This window comes from Pristiophorus japonicus, chromosome 3 (genome assembly GCF_044704955.1).
Source record: "Pristiophorus japonicus isolate sPriJap1 chromosome 3, sPriJap1.hap1, whole genome shotgun sequence".
Lineage (NCBI taxonomy): Eukaryota > Metazoa > Chordata > Chondrichthyes > Pristiophoridae > Pristiophorus > Pristiophorus japonicus.
Genome location: NC_091979.1, coordinates 156791327 through 156805377, shown reverse-complemented (window position 1 = coordinate 156805377; position 14051 = coordinate 156791327). Strand labels below are relative to the sequence as shown.

General features: G+C 46.4%; 1 protein-coding gene and 1 long non-coding RNA gene across 5 annotated transcripts in view; one reads left to right on the top strand and one right to left on the bottom strand.

The window, feature by feature from the left end:
* The window catches only part of LOC139259954 (SPATS2-like protein), a 398117-nt gene that overhangs the window by 294547 nt on the left and 89519 nt on the right, over positions 1-14051 (bottom strand). The window lies entirely within an intron of this gene.
* On the top strand, positions 249-8262 carry LOC139259104 (uncharacterized). Its single transcript, XR_011592385.1, has 2 exons — positions 249-628; positions 6843-8262. It is a non-coding gene; the product is annotated as an uncharacterized lncRNA (long non-coding RNA).

Genomic DNA, 14051 nt, shown 5'->3' with positions numbered 1-14051 from the left:
ACTGAGAAGTAAACCTTGTGAAAAGCGAGTTATCCTTTCAGTGTAGTATTAGCACTGAAGCAGTTCAGCAACTAATTGTACAACATAAGGGATTCTGAGAACTGACTGTTCGGCTCTCATAGGTTGTTTCTCGCTCAGACTCACTTATCTTAGTCGGCCTTCATTTACCATTTTTCAGCTAACCCATACGAAGGTACAGAATTGATAAGGAGGAACAGATCAGCTGTTCCATCAGTTGGTGAGTCGCAGAGGCAGCGTGGAGAGGCCTATAAATAGGCCCAGCAGCAGTTGGTGAGGCAGCGGCAGTTGGTGAGTCAGAGAGACAGCGTGGGGAGGCCTATAAATAGGCCCAGCAGCAGTTGGTGAGGCAGCGGCAGTTGGTGAGTCAGAGAGACAGCGTGGGGAGGCCTATAAATAGGCCCAGCGGCAGTTGGTGAGGCAGCAGCAGTTGGTGAGTCGGAGAGGCAGCGTGGAGAGGCCTATAAATAGGCCCAGCGGCAGTTGGTGAGGCAGCAGCAGTTGGTGAGTCGGAGAGGCGTGGCTTGTGCAACTGCAGCAGGGGCAGAAGGCAAAAAAGAAGTAGAAAGAAATTGAAAGGTGACGTCACAGTCAAGGGGGTAAGTGATTGGTAAGTAGTTTTTCGATTTCTTTCTTTATCAGTAAGTAACCTTTTAACATTGTTGTTGCCCAATTAAGTTAATCCAAGGGTTAAGTCATGGCAGAAGAGCTCGGGCACGTGTTATGCTCCTCCTGTACTATGTGGGAACTCAGGGATGCTTCCGGTGTCCCTGACGACTACGTGTGCAGGAAGCGCATCCGCCTGCAGATCCTGATGGACCGCATTGCGGCACTGAAGCTGCGGGTGGATTCACTCTGGAGCGTGCATGATGCTGAGAATGACATGAATAGCACATTGAGCGAGTTGGTCTTACCGCAGGTAAACGATACACAGCCAGATAGTAAATGGGTGACCAACAGGAAGAGCAGTGCAAGGAAGGTAGTGCAGGGGTCCCCTGTGGTCATCCCCCTGCAAAACAGATACACTGTTGGGGGGGATGACTCTTCAGGGGAAGACAGCAGCAGCCAAGTTCATGGCACCATGGGTGGCTCTGCTGTACAGGAAGGCAGGAGAAAGACTGGGAGAGCAATAGTGATCGGGAATTCAATTGTAAGGGGAATAGATAGGCATTTCTGCGGCCGCAACCGAGACGCCAGGATGGTATGTTGCCTCCCTGGTGCAAGGGTCAAGAGTGTCTCAGAGCGGGTGCAGGACATTCTGAAAAGGGAGGGAGATCAGCCAGTTGTCGTGGTGCATATAGGTACCAACGATATAGGTAAAAAACGGGATGAGGTCCTATGAGAAGAATATAGGGAGCTTGGAGCCAAATTAAAAAGTAGGAGCTCAAAAGTAGTAATCTCAGGATTGCTACCAGTGCCACGTGCTAGTCAGAGTAGGAATCGCAGGTTAGCTCAGATGAACGCGTGGCTTGAGGAGTGGTGCAGAAGGGAGGTTCAAATTCCTGGGGCATTGAAACTGGTTCTTGGGGAGGTGGGACCAATACAAACTGGACAGTCTGCACCTGGGCAGGACCGGAACCAATGTCCTAGGGGGAGTGATTTCTAGTGCTGTTGGGGAGGAGATAAACTAATATGGCAGGGGGATGGGAACCTATGCAGGGAGGCAGAGGGAAATAAAACGGAAACAGAGGCAAAAGATAGAAAGGGGAATAGTAAAAGTGGAGGGCAGAGAAATCCAAGGCAAAAAATAAAAAGGGCCACATTACAGCAAAATTCTAAAGGGGCAAAGTGTGTTCAAAAGACAAGCCTGAAGGCTCTGTGCCTCAATGCGAGGATATTCGGAATAAGGTGGACAAATTAACTGCACAAATAGCAGTTAATGGATATGATGTAATTGACATCACAGAGACATGGCTCCAGGGTGACCAAAGCTGGGAACTCAACATCCACGGATATTCAACATTTAGGAAGGATAGACAGAAAGGAAAAGGAGGCTGGGTGGCATTACTGGTTAAAGAGGAAATTAATGCAATAGTAAGGAAAGACATTGGCTTGGATGATGTGGAATCGGTATGGGTGAAGCTACGGAATACCAAAGGGCAGAAAACGCTGGTAGGAGTTGTGTACAGACCACCAAACAGTAGTAGTGAGGTTGGGGACAGCATTAAACAAGAAATAAGGGATGTGTGCAATAAAGGTACAGCAGTTATCATGGGCGACTTTAATTTACATATAGATTGGGCTAAACAAACTGGTAGCAATGAGCTGGAGGAGGATTTCCTGGAGTGTATTAGGGATGGTTTTCTGGACCAATGTGTCGAGGAACCAATTAGAGAGCTGGCCATCCTAGACTGGGTGATGTGTAATGAGAAAGGACTAATTAGCAAGCTTGTTTTGCGAGGCCCCTTGGGGAAAGAGTGAGCATAATATGGTAGAATTCTTTATTAAGATGGAGAGTGACACAGTTAATTCAGAAACTAGGGTCCTGAACTTAAGGAAAGCTAACTTCGACGACATGAGGCGTGAATTGGCTAGAATAGACTGGCAAATGATACTTAAAAGATTGACGGTGGATAGGCAATGGCAAACATTTATAGATCACATGGATGAACTTCAACAATTATACATCCCTGTCTGGAGTAAAAATAAAACAGGGAAGGTGGCTCAACCGTGGCTAACAAGGGAAATTAAGAATAGTGTTAGATCCAAGGAAGAGGCATATAAATTGGCCAGAAAAAGCAGCAAACCTGAGGACTGGGAGAAATTTAGAATTCAGCAGAGGAGGACAAAGGGTTTGATTAGGAGGGGGAAAATAGAGTACGAGAGGAAGCTTGCCGGGAACATAAAAACTGACTGCAAAAGCTTCTATAGATATGTGAAGAGAAAAAGATTATTGAAGACAAACGTAGGTCCCTTGCAGTCGCACTCAGGTGAATTTATAATGAGGAACAAAGAAATGGCAGACCAATTGAACAAATACTTTGGTTCTATCTGCACGAAGGAAGACATAAATAACCTTCCGGATGTACTAGGGGACCAAGGGTCTCGAGAGAAGGAGGACCTGAAGGATATCCTTATTAGGTGGAAAATTGTGTTAGGGAAATTGATGGGATTGAAGGCCGATAAATCCCCGGGGCCTGATTGTCTGCATCCCAGAGTACTTAAGGAAGTGGCCCTAGAAATAGTGGATGCATTGGTGATCATTTTCCAACAGTCTATCAACTCGGGATCAGTTCCTATGGACTGGAGGGTTGCTAATGTAACACCACTTTTTAAAAAAGAAGGAGGGACAGAGAAAACATGTAATCATAGACTGGTTAGCCTGACATCAGTAGTGGGGAAAATGTTGGAATCAATTATTAAGGATGAAATAGCAATGCATTTGGAAAGCAGTGACAGGATCGGTCCAAGTCAGCATGGATTTATGAAGGGGAAATCATGCTTGACAAATCTTCTGGAATTTTTTGAGGATGTAACTCGTAGAGTGGACAAGGGAGAACCAGTGGATGTGGTGTATTTGGACTTTCAAAAGGCTTTTGACAAGGTCCTACATAAGAGATTGGTGTGCAAAATCAAAGCACATTGTATTGGGGGTAATATACTGGCGTGGATAGAGAATTGGTTGCCAGACAGGAAGCAGAGAGTCGGGATAAACGGGTCCTTTTCGGAATGGGAGGCAGTGACCAGTGGAGTGCCGCAGGGCTCAGTGCTGGGACACCAGCTCTTTACAATATACATTAATGATTTGGATGAAGGAATTGAATGTAATATCTCCAAGTTTGTAGATGACACTAAACTGGGTGGCTGTGAGGAGGATGCTAAGAGGCTGCAGGATGATTTGTACAGGTTAGGTGGGTGGGCAAATGCATGGCAGATGCAGCATAATGTGGATAAATGTGAGGGTATCCACTTTGGAGGCAATAACACGAAGGCAGAATATTATCTGAATGGCGGCGGATTAGGAAAAGGGGAGGTGCAACGAGACCTGGATGTCATGGTTCATCAGTCATTGGAAGTTGACATGCAGGTACAGCAAGCGGTGAAGAAGGCAAATGGCATGTTGGCCTTCATAGCTCGGGGATTTGAGTATCGGAGCAGGGAGGTCTTACTGCAATTGTACAGGGTCTTGGTGAGGCCTCACCTGGAACATTGTGTTCAGTTTTGATCTCCTAATCTGAGGAAGGACGTTCTTGCTATTGAGGGAGTGCAGCGAAGGTTCACCAGACTGATTCCAGGGATGGCTGGACTGAAATATGAGGAGAGACTGGATCAACTGGGCCTTTATACTCTGGAGTTTAGAAGGATGAGAGGGGATCTCATAGAAACGTATAAGATTCTGACGGGCCGGTTAGATGCGGGAAGAACGTTCCCGATGTTGGGGAAGTCCAGAACCAGGGGACACAATCTTAGGATAAACGGTCGGCCATTTAGGACTCAGATGAGGAGAAACTTCTTCACGAGAGAGTTTTAACGTGTGGAATTCCCTGCCGCAGAGAGTTGTTGATGCCAGTTCATTGGATATATTCAAGAGGGAGTTAGATATGGCCCTTTCGGCTAAAGGGATCGAGGGGTATGGAGAGAAAGCAGGAAAGGGGTACTGAGGTGAATGATCAGCCATGATCTTATTGAATGGTGGTGCAGGCTTGAAGGGCCGAATGGCCTACTCCTGCACCTATTTTCTATGTTTCTATGTTTCTATCAAACCTGCCCCATACATGGCAGAACAAAATCGTTTGCTCATAGCACACCTCCTCCTAACCATTCAGTACAGTCAAGGTGGAGTCTGTCACCTGGACCAGACTACGCCACTGTCCTGGTTGTTGGGGGATGCACAGGTCAAGTAGCCCAGAAAGGGAGAAAATAGATGGATAGAATTTAACTAAGCGTGATAAAGAAAATTTCAGGTTGGGTGAGGGAAAAGTATGGGTCGATGCGGGAGGGAGGACTTAACAAACTGACTGCAATATTCAGCTCTTTTAAGCAATCGGCCCTTTTTTATTAGATATGCGCACTGTAAAGTAATCAGACTGCAAGTCAAGCAGAAATCAACATCATCACATTGTTATTTCAAGGAATCTGTTTGCTTTTCGATTTGATTTGGCTGAGGAGAGCAGTTGAAAGTTAATTAAATTCCCTGTTCCTTGGTTTGACATCAAAGTCTGGTATAGGAGTTTATTATCTAAGCTGCACAAAGCTTAGCTCCCCATTGCACACTGGGTAGGATGGAGATTAGATGCTGTGCGAGATCACATCTGCATGCACCACAACTAAACCAAATGTTGTAAAGTACTGACAAAGATGAGGCTAAGGAAAACAGGCACAGACTGCAACTTGGAAGATTTTCAAACTAGGGTCTAAGAGCCTAAATCATAGCTACTTGCGACTCTCTACAAGTAACATTGTTCAATCTACATCTGAGCTATCATCATCATGATATATATGTATATGAATTTGTATATATATTTTGGTATTCAGGCCCAGAGAGTTCATTTAACAATCCTTAGCTCCTTTCCTGCTGCAATGTGACTTATAGAAGCTCTTCGTCTGTTATGTGTGAATTCCATTTATGCTTGTTACTTCTAAGTATCACTTGCATCAATTCTGGTAATTCCTGGACTGAACTAGATCCAGTTCCCAGGCAATACATTGGTCAAGTGCCAAACAGAAACATTTCATTGGTTCCACAAAAGATGTCTTTAATACAGACTTAAATAGACATAGATGCAGACTGGTAATTGAAAGGTCATGCTTCATCTCTAACTGAAATTAAATTGTTCCAGCTCAACAAGAAAAACTCATGAATATTGATTTGAATATATTATGAATCAATGGAGCCTTGAGAAAATATCTCCATTCACAGAACGTCTCTAATATCCATGTCACTATCGACTGGTAGCAGCTGAGTTTCTGTTTGTTTTGTCTGAGGTTGAGCACTTTCCAAGATGCATCAATCTTATGATCCTTTGCATTCCAGAACCAGCCATTACATGTGGAATTACATTATATAGAACATTTTTTACCAAAGACAGGGAGAGGCTGGCCACATGTCTTTAAACAGATCAGGTTGTGTGTATAAACATCCTGCATTACCATCATCAGTACTGCTCCGTATAGGGAGAGGAATGATATATATATATAAATATAAAACATACATATGCTTGTGTGTGTGCGTGTTACAGTTGTATATATATTTAAGGAAATATACTAAAAAATGTGTTATCTAATGTCAGAGTTTTTATGACATTGTTATCACCGACAGGAATTTCTGGGCTAATCTTTATTAAACGAATGTTATCAATCACTTGTGAGAAAGCAATGGCTCAGTTGAAAATGTCACATGGAATTACAGTTGTCTCATTGTCAACTGATACAAGGGTTTTATTAAAAAGAAGCTGAAAGTTTGGAAAACATATTCTCCAAGAAACTCTACAAATTATATTTTTGTTATACTTATGTGATATTAGAGGATTATCTGTGTTTTCGATACATGTTCAACTTCTTCCAGAAAATACTGCCAACACTTAATTGAGCCCATGAAATAAAAGGTCTAATTTAGTCAAACAACACACCAACACATACAAAACACACACACAGATACACACACAAAACAACACACACATGGTTACACGCACAGACACATGCACACGTACCCATGTATATGGTTTTATTTTTTAAGAGTTATGCTGATCGATACAAGCTTTCATTCAATTTAAGTCCCAATCTAAACAAACATTAGAAAAGGAAGATGCAGGGACAAGGACATATGTTATTGCTTGTCTCATATTGGTATCCACTAATTGCATCTTTTTATGTTGTATATACAGTTGCAGCGTCGAAAATCCGGAGTTCCGGAATTCAGAATGTTCTGGACGCCGGACCGATTGGTGGCAGGGTCGTCAGGAGTCCGTAAAATGTTCCGGAATCCGGACCCGCCGAGCCTGCCGACCTCGGGGTCCTGTCACTGTCCGACCTCGGGCTTCGTCTCACTGCCCCTCGCCTCATCACAGCTGCCCTGACCTCGCCACTGCTCGCCTCACCCCACTCGCCGCCGCTGCCCTTAACTCGGGGCCTCCTCCCCGGCCCACCTGACGAGCTCCTCGGCGGGGCCCACACGAACAGCTCCACCACGGCGGGACTCTGCCCGAACACCTCCTCCACGATGGGACCCGCCCGAACAGCTCCACCACGGCGGGGCTCTGCCCGAACACCTCCTCCACGATGGGGCCCACCCGAACAGCTCCACCACCGCGGGGCTCCGCCCGAACACCTCCTCCACAATGGGGCCCGCCCGAACAGCTCCACCACGGCGGGGCTCTGCCCGAACACCTCCTCCACGATGGGGCCCACCCGAACAGCTCCACCACCGCGGGGCTCCGCCCGAACACCTCCTCCACAATGGGGCTCGTCCGAACAGCTCCACCATGGCGGGGCTCCGCCCGAACACCTCCTCCACAATGGGGCCCGCCCGAACAGCTCCACCATGGCGGGGCTCCGCCCGAACACCTCCTCCAAGATGGGGCCCACCCGAACAGCTCCACCATGGCGGGGCTCTGCCCGAACACCTCCTCCACGATGGGGCCCACCCGAACAGCTCCACCATGGCGGGGCTCCGCCCGAACACCTCCTCCACGATGGGGCCCACCCGAACAGCTCCACCATGGCGGGGCTCCGCCCGAACACCTCCTCCACGATGGGGCCCACCCGAACAGCTCCATCATGGCAGGGATCGCCCGAACACACCTCCTCTTCAGCGGGCCCCGCCCAAACAGCTCCTCGGCGGCAGGGCCCGCCCGATCACCTCCTCCACGGCGGGACCCGCCTGGACACCTCCTCCACGGTGGGGCCCGCCTGAACACCTCCTCCACGGTGGGGCCCACCTGAACACCTCCTTGGCAGCGCCCCCCCACCCCCCTTTCTGATGTTCCGAAATCTGAAAATACCTGCACGTGGGCTCGGATGTTTCCAGATTCGTGACATCAGAAAGATGATCAAAAGTACGGAAAAGCCCGCAATCTGGAACGGCTCAGTCCCGTGGGTTCCGGATTCTTGACGCTGCCTCTGTATAATAAAGCAGCATTTTCAACCGTATTTTTCACTTAACAATTTGACTGTGAGAAATGAAGTAAACCGTGTATAAAACACATATACTGGGCAGAATAGGGCAGCTTGGGTGGCGGGAGGGAAGATTTTCTCTCGTTGCTATGTCTTAGAGACATTATAAACTTACTCAGCTTCATAATTGAACTCAAACTGTAAGTACATTCTTTTAGAAAGCTTATTCGAGTTTGCTAGAAATATTTACCTTAAGAAATCTTCCCGCCATGTTGAGGATGTCATTAACTGAATGGAAAGGAGAACTGGGTAGCGTGTATGATTGGGGGCTGATCCGCTGCTGCCCATTTTTACACCAATTGTAAACCAAAGGTGACCTTCCCACTATGTTCAGGATGTCACTAACACTTCGAGAACGAGGTCTAGAAATTGGACCCCGCCCAAAAGGGGCATGATCCTGGTGCAGCACATGTTGCAGGCGCCAAATGAGGCTGACAGCAGCATCACCGCCAATTGATCTGCTGCCAGGTTCCAGTTGTGGCCCAGATCCAGCTCATTGCTCGCCGAGAGGGAGCAAAGTTGGCCAGCTCAGTCCAAGTGTTTCAGCTGATTGGGAGAACGGGAGGCAATCAGGAGAGGGTCGGGCTGACACCGGCAATGGCCCATGCGTTTAATGTGGAGCTGGGAGGAGTGCTCCTGCATGATCCGGCTCCACATTAAGGTAAGTAACAAAAACTTGAATCTTATCTTTTGGGTGGCAGCCTCCAGCAATCAGTCCCATAAGGACCACTGGTTTGGCTGACAAGCGTCTTAGAATAGTGACCACAATTTGCCACTTTCAGACGGGCACCCTGGATGACTACAGGCTACCATAACAAATATGGCTTGTGGTGCACCACCAGCACATATAACGGGCGCTGCTCAATCGAATTTCTCGCCCCCAATCTCCTCTGGCTGTAAAGAGACAAGAATGTTTGGAGTGGATTGCGGAAATTTTATTTTAATTACCACTATATATTTGTTCCAGTTCAATGACAAGACAGCCATGGGAGAAGGGAAAGCTTCAATTCTTTTAATTATGTTTGATTTTTTTGCCCTTGCTTTATTTATGTTGGCAGAATTTCAGCATATAATCGGGGCAAATAACATATTTTAGCAGCAAAACAGGGCATAAGCTGTTTCCGCTGGTTTTCTGTCCCAAAATGGATCCCATTGAGTTCCCATAACTTTTTTCGCCCATTCCGTGAGTCCCAAGTGACCCAAGACACTGTTCCAAGTTTCCAGTTTTTACACTCAAGATGCACTCGGAGTAAGTTGAACTGAGAATTATAAGGCACATCTGCTACGAGTCTCAGCAGTAGTGAGAAGTTTCAGTGTCTGGAGAGTTTCAGGAGCGATTTCTGTAGTTGGGAACAATTTTTAGCAGCAATTATTTTGGCATTCTGCCTACACAGACCTGGACTTGCATACCACTGCTTCTGACAGTGTGAGAGGGCCAAGAGATCTTCAGTCCCCCCACATTGAGGACTTCCTAGGAACAGTCATGGTATACCCTTGTATGTCAGTATAATTGAGGGGGAGGAGCAGCACAGGATGGTGCAAAGGAGATTCAGGCAGCATTTAAGGAGGATGGACTACCAGCCCACTTACACAGCATATACAGGCAACACAAGTCATATGAGGACCTTAGTGAGAAGATGCATACAAGAAGAACGCAGTTCACTAAAGATGCGATAGGGGAAGCTCTGCCACACTATTATCTTGAGGCCATGGGCACCTGCCCATAGCGCTCTCTCTGTGGCTATGAAGCTAATCACCACACTCAACTTTTATAGCACATGTTAGGCAGCGTTTGGGGACCACCGTAATATCAGCAAGACTGCAGTATGGGAATGAATTCATCAGGTGACTGGCACATTTTACAGGTGAGCAGGGGAATTCATTACCTTTCGCATCACAGCAACGCATCAGTGAGATAGGCACATCTGGTTTTCATCATCATCATAGGCAGTCCCTCGGGATCGAGGAAGACTTGCTTCCACTCTTAGCATGAGTTCTTAGGTGGCTGTACAGTCCAATACGAGAACCACAGTTTCTGTCACATGTGGGACAGATAGTGGTTGAGGGAAAGGGTGCGATGGGAGTCTGGTTTGCTACACGCTCCTTCCGCTGCCTGCGCTTGATTTCTGCATACTCTCGGCGACGATACTCGAGGAGCTCAGTGCCCTCCCGAATGCACTTCCACCACTTAGTGCAGTCTATGGCCAAGGACTCCCAGGTGTCAGTGGGGATGTCGCACTTTATCAGGGCGGCTTTGAGGGTGTCCTTGTAACGTTTCCTCTGCCCGCCTTGGGCTCGTTTACCGTGGATGAGTTCCGAGTAGAGCGCTGGCTTTGGGAGTCTCGTGTCTGGCATGCGAACTATGTGGCCTGCTCAGCGGAGCTGATCAAGTGTGGTCAGTGCTTCAATGCTGGGGATGTTGGCCTGGACGAGAATGCTAATGTTTGTGCGTCTGTCCTCCCAGGGGATTTGCAGGATCTTGCGGAGACATCGCTGGTGGTATTTCTCCAGCGACTTGAGGTGTCTACTCTACATGGTCCACGTCTCTGGGCCATACAGGAGGGCAGGTATTACTACAGCCCTGTAGACCATGAGCTTGGTGACAGTTTTGAGGGACTGATCTTCAAACACTCTTTTCCTCAGGCGGCCAAAGGCTGTACTGATGCACTGGAGGCGGTGTTGGATCTCATCATCAATGCCTGCTCTTGTTGATAGGAGGCTCCCGAGATAGGGGAAGTGGTCCACGTTGTCAAGGGCCACGCCATGGATCTTGATGTTTGGGGGGGCAGTGCTGTGCGGCGAGGACAGGCTGGTGTAGGACCTTTGTCTTACTAATGTTTACCAGGTTGCTGGCTCTCCTGAAGTTCAAGGTGTAATAGATGGCTCTCTTGTTGCTTTGCGAGCTCCGCGAGAAATGCTTCTCAACTACCTCAGCAAGAAGGGCTTCTACTCCCTGAATGTACAGTTGCCAGATTTGTTAGAAGTTGTCACCATGCATTCATATTTCAAAATTTGCCCATTAGTGATCTCTTCAGGGCAGAAAATCAGGTCAATCAGATGTTTCCTTGTGTATATCTATCTTCCAATGTACCAATCAGTCACATGTAAGCATGGGAAACGAAAGCTTTCCCACCCATCTTTATATCATCAGTAAATTTGGCTACATTAGCTGAGAAACATTGACCGAGCTATGACACCTCCTCCACGAAGACCTCCACACAACCAATATGGGACTGCCAATGGCCATCAAAGTCAACATGCCCCTCAATTTGTACTTGTTTGGTTCTTTCCAGTTGAGCATTGTGTATCAAGGAACAGAGACATTGTTCAGCAGTGCCATGGTCTCCATTACTTTCACCACGGACCAACAGCAGCAAGATAGAGAACAACGTGAACCCAGAGACCTGGTGGTTTTCATAAAGTCCAAAGGAGGGTCGACGCCACCCATTGCTACTTCAGCCCCTGAGCACCATGCAGTGACTATGAGATGCCAAGGGATTTTCTTTATTACAGTGTGAGCATGCTAGCAACCATCAGTAGAGAATCATGCAGTGCAATGCCTGCTTCCCTCGGAGATCTTATGATGTCTTTATGGTAAGGCCATTATCTGTGCCATTCTTAGTTGAAGGGTCCTAAAGAGTGGAAAGTTGACACCAGGGAGACCTTATGCAGCCAGATGTACCTGTGCCAAATAGATAGTAAGAGTTTCTACAGGTACATAAAAAGGAAAAGAGTGGCTAAAGTAAATGTTGGTCTCTTAGAGGATGAGACTGGGGAATTAATAATGGAACACAGGGAAATGGCAGAGACGTTGAACAAATATTTTGTATTTCTTCATGGTAGAAGACACTAAAAACATCCCAATAGTGGATAATAAAGGGGCTGTAGGTCAGGAGGAACTTAATACAATCACTATCATTAATGAAGTAGTATTAGGTAAAATAATGGGACTAAAAGGCAGACAAGTCCCTGGACCTGATGCCTTACATCGTAGAGTCTTAAGAGAAGTGGCTGCAGAGATAGTGGATGCATTGGTTGTAATCTACCAAAATTCCCTGCATTCTGGGGAGATCCCAGCAGATTAGAAAACTGAAAAAAATGTAACACCATTGTTTAAAAAAGGAGGCAGACAAAAAGCAGGAAACTATAGACCAGTTAGCCTAACATCTGTCATTGGGAAAATGCTGGAGTCCATTATTAAAGAAGCAGTAGCAGGACATTTGGAAAAGCATGATTCAATCAAGCAGAGTCAGCATGGTTTTATGAAAGGGAAATCCTGTTTGACAAATTTGCTGGAGTTCTTTGAGGATGTAACTGACTCAACCCCAGGACTCTAACATGACAAATTGTTGTGTCTGTAAGCACTCTAATAATGACATAGAAACATGGAAAAATAGGTGCAGGAGAAGGCCATTTGGCCCTTGGAGCCTACGCCACCATTCAATAAGATCATGGCTGATCATTCACCTCAGTACCCCTTTCCTGCTTTCTCTCCATACCCCTTGATCCCCTTAGCCGTAAGGGCCATATCTAACTCCCTCTTGAATATATTCAATGAACTGGCATCAACAACTCTCTGCGGTAGGGAATTCCACAGGTTAGCAACTCTCTGAGTGAAGAAGTTTCTCTTCATCTCAGTCCTAAATGGCTTACCGTTTATCCTTAGACTGTGTCCTCTCGTTCTGGACTTCCCCAACATCGGGAACATTCTTCCTGCATCTAACCTGTCCAGTCCCGTAAGAATTTTATATGTTTCTATGAGATCCCCTCTCACCCTTCTAAACTCCAGTGAATACAGGCCAAGTTGATACAGTCTCTCCCCATATGTTAGTCTTGCCATCCCAGGAATCAGTCTGCTGAACCTTCGCTGCACTCCCTCAATAGCAAGAATGTCCTTCCTCAAATTAGGAGACCAAAGCTGAACACAATATCTCCATGAGGTAAGGTATTGCACTTGAACTGTTGTGACCTTAGGTCCATTTATTGCAGCTCCTGAATGAGGTTACAGTAAGGTGATCTCCCTTTTATACTTGGTTACCTGCGGTGTGCAGGTGACCTCTAGGTCTCTACCAGTTACACCCTCTGGTGGTACAGGTATATTGTATACAGTGTAAAGGTACATTCAATGGTCTTATGTAACTGTACATTGAGTGTACAGGGTATATACACATACAACAGGAACGAGCATGGTGCAAATGGGAGAACTAGTGGATGTAGCGTATTTGGATTTCCAGAAGGCATTCGATAAGGTGCCACATAAGAGGTTACTGCACAAGATCAAAGCTCACGGGGTTGGGGGTAATATATTAGCATGGATAGAGGATTGGCTAACTAACAGAAAACAGAGTCGGGATAAATGGGTAATTTTCCAGTTGGCAAACAGTGACAAATGGGGTGCCGCAGGGATCAGTGCTGGGTCCTCAACTATTTACAATCTATATTAATGACTTGGATGAAGGGACCGAGTGTAATGTAGCCAAGTTTGCTGATGATATAAAGATGGGTGGGAAAGCAAATTGTGAGGAGGACACAAACAATCTGCAAAGGGATATAGGTGGGCTAAGTGAGTGGGCAAAACATTAGCAGATGGAGTATAATGTGGGAAAATGTGAGTTTATCCACTTTGGCAGAAATAATAGAAAAACAAATTATAATTTAAATGGAGAAAAATTGCAAAGTGCTGCAGTACAGCAGGACCTGGGAGTACTTGTGCATGAAACACAAAATGTAAGTGTGCAGGTACAGCAAGTAATCAGGCGGGCAAATGGAATATTGGCCTTTATTGCAAGGGAGATAGAGTATAAAAGCAGAGAAGTCCTGCTACAATTGTACAGGGTATTGGTGAGGCCAAACCAGGAGTACTGCGTACAATTTTGGTCTCCGTATTTAAGGAAGGATATACTTGCATTGGAGGCTGTTCA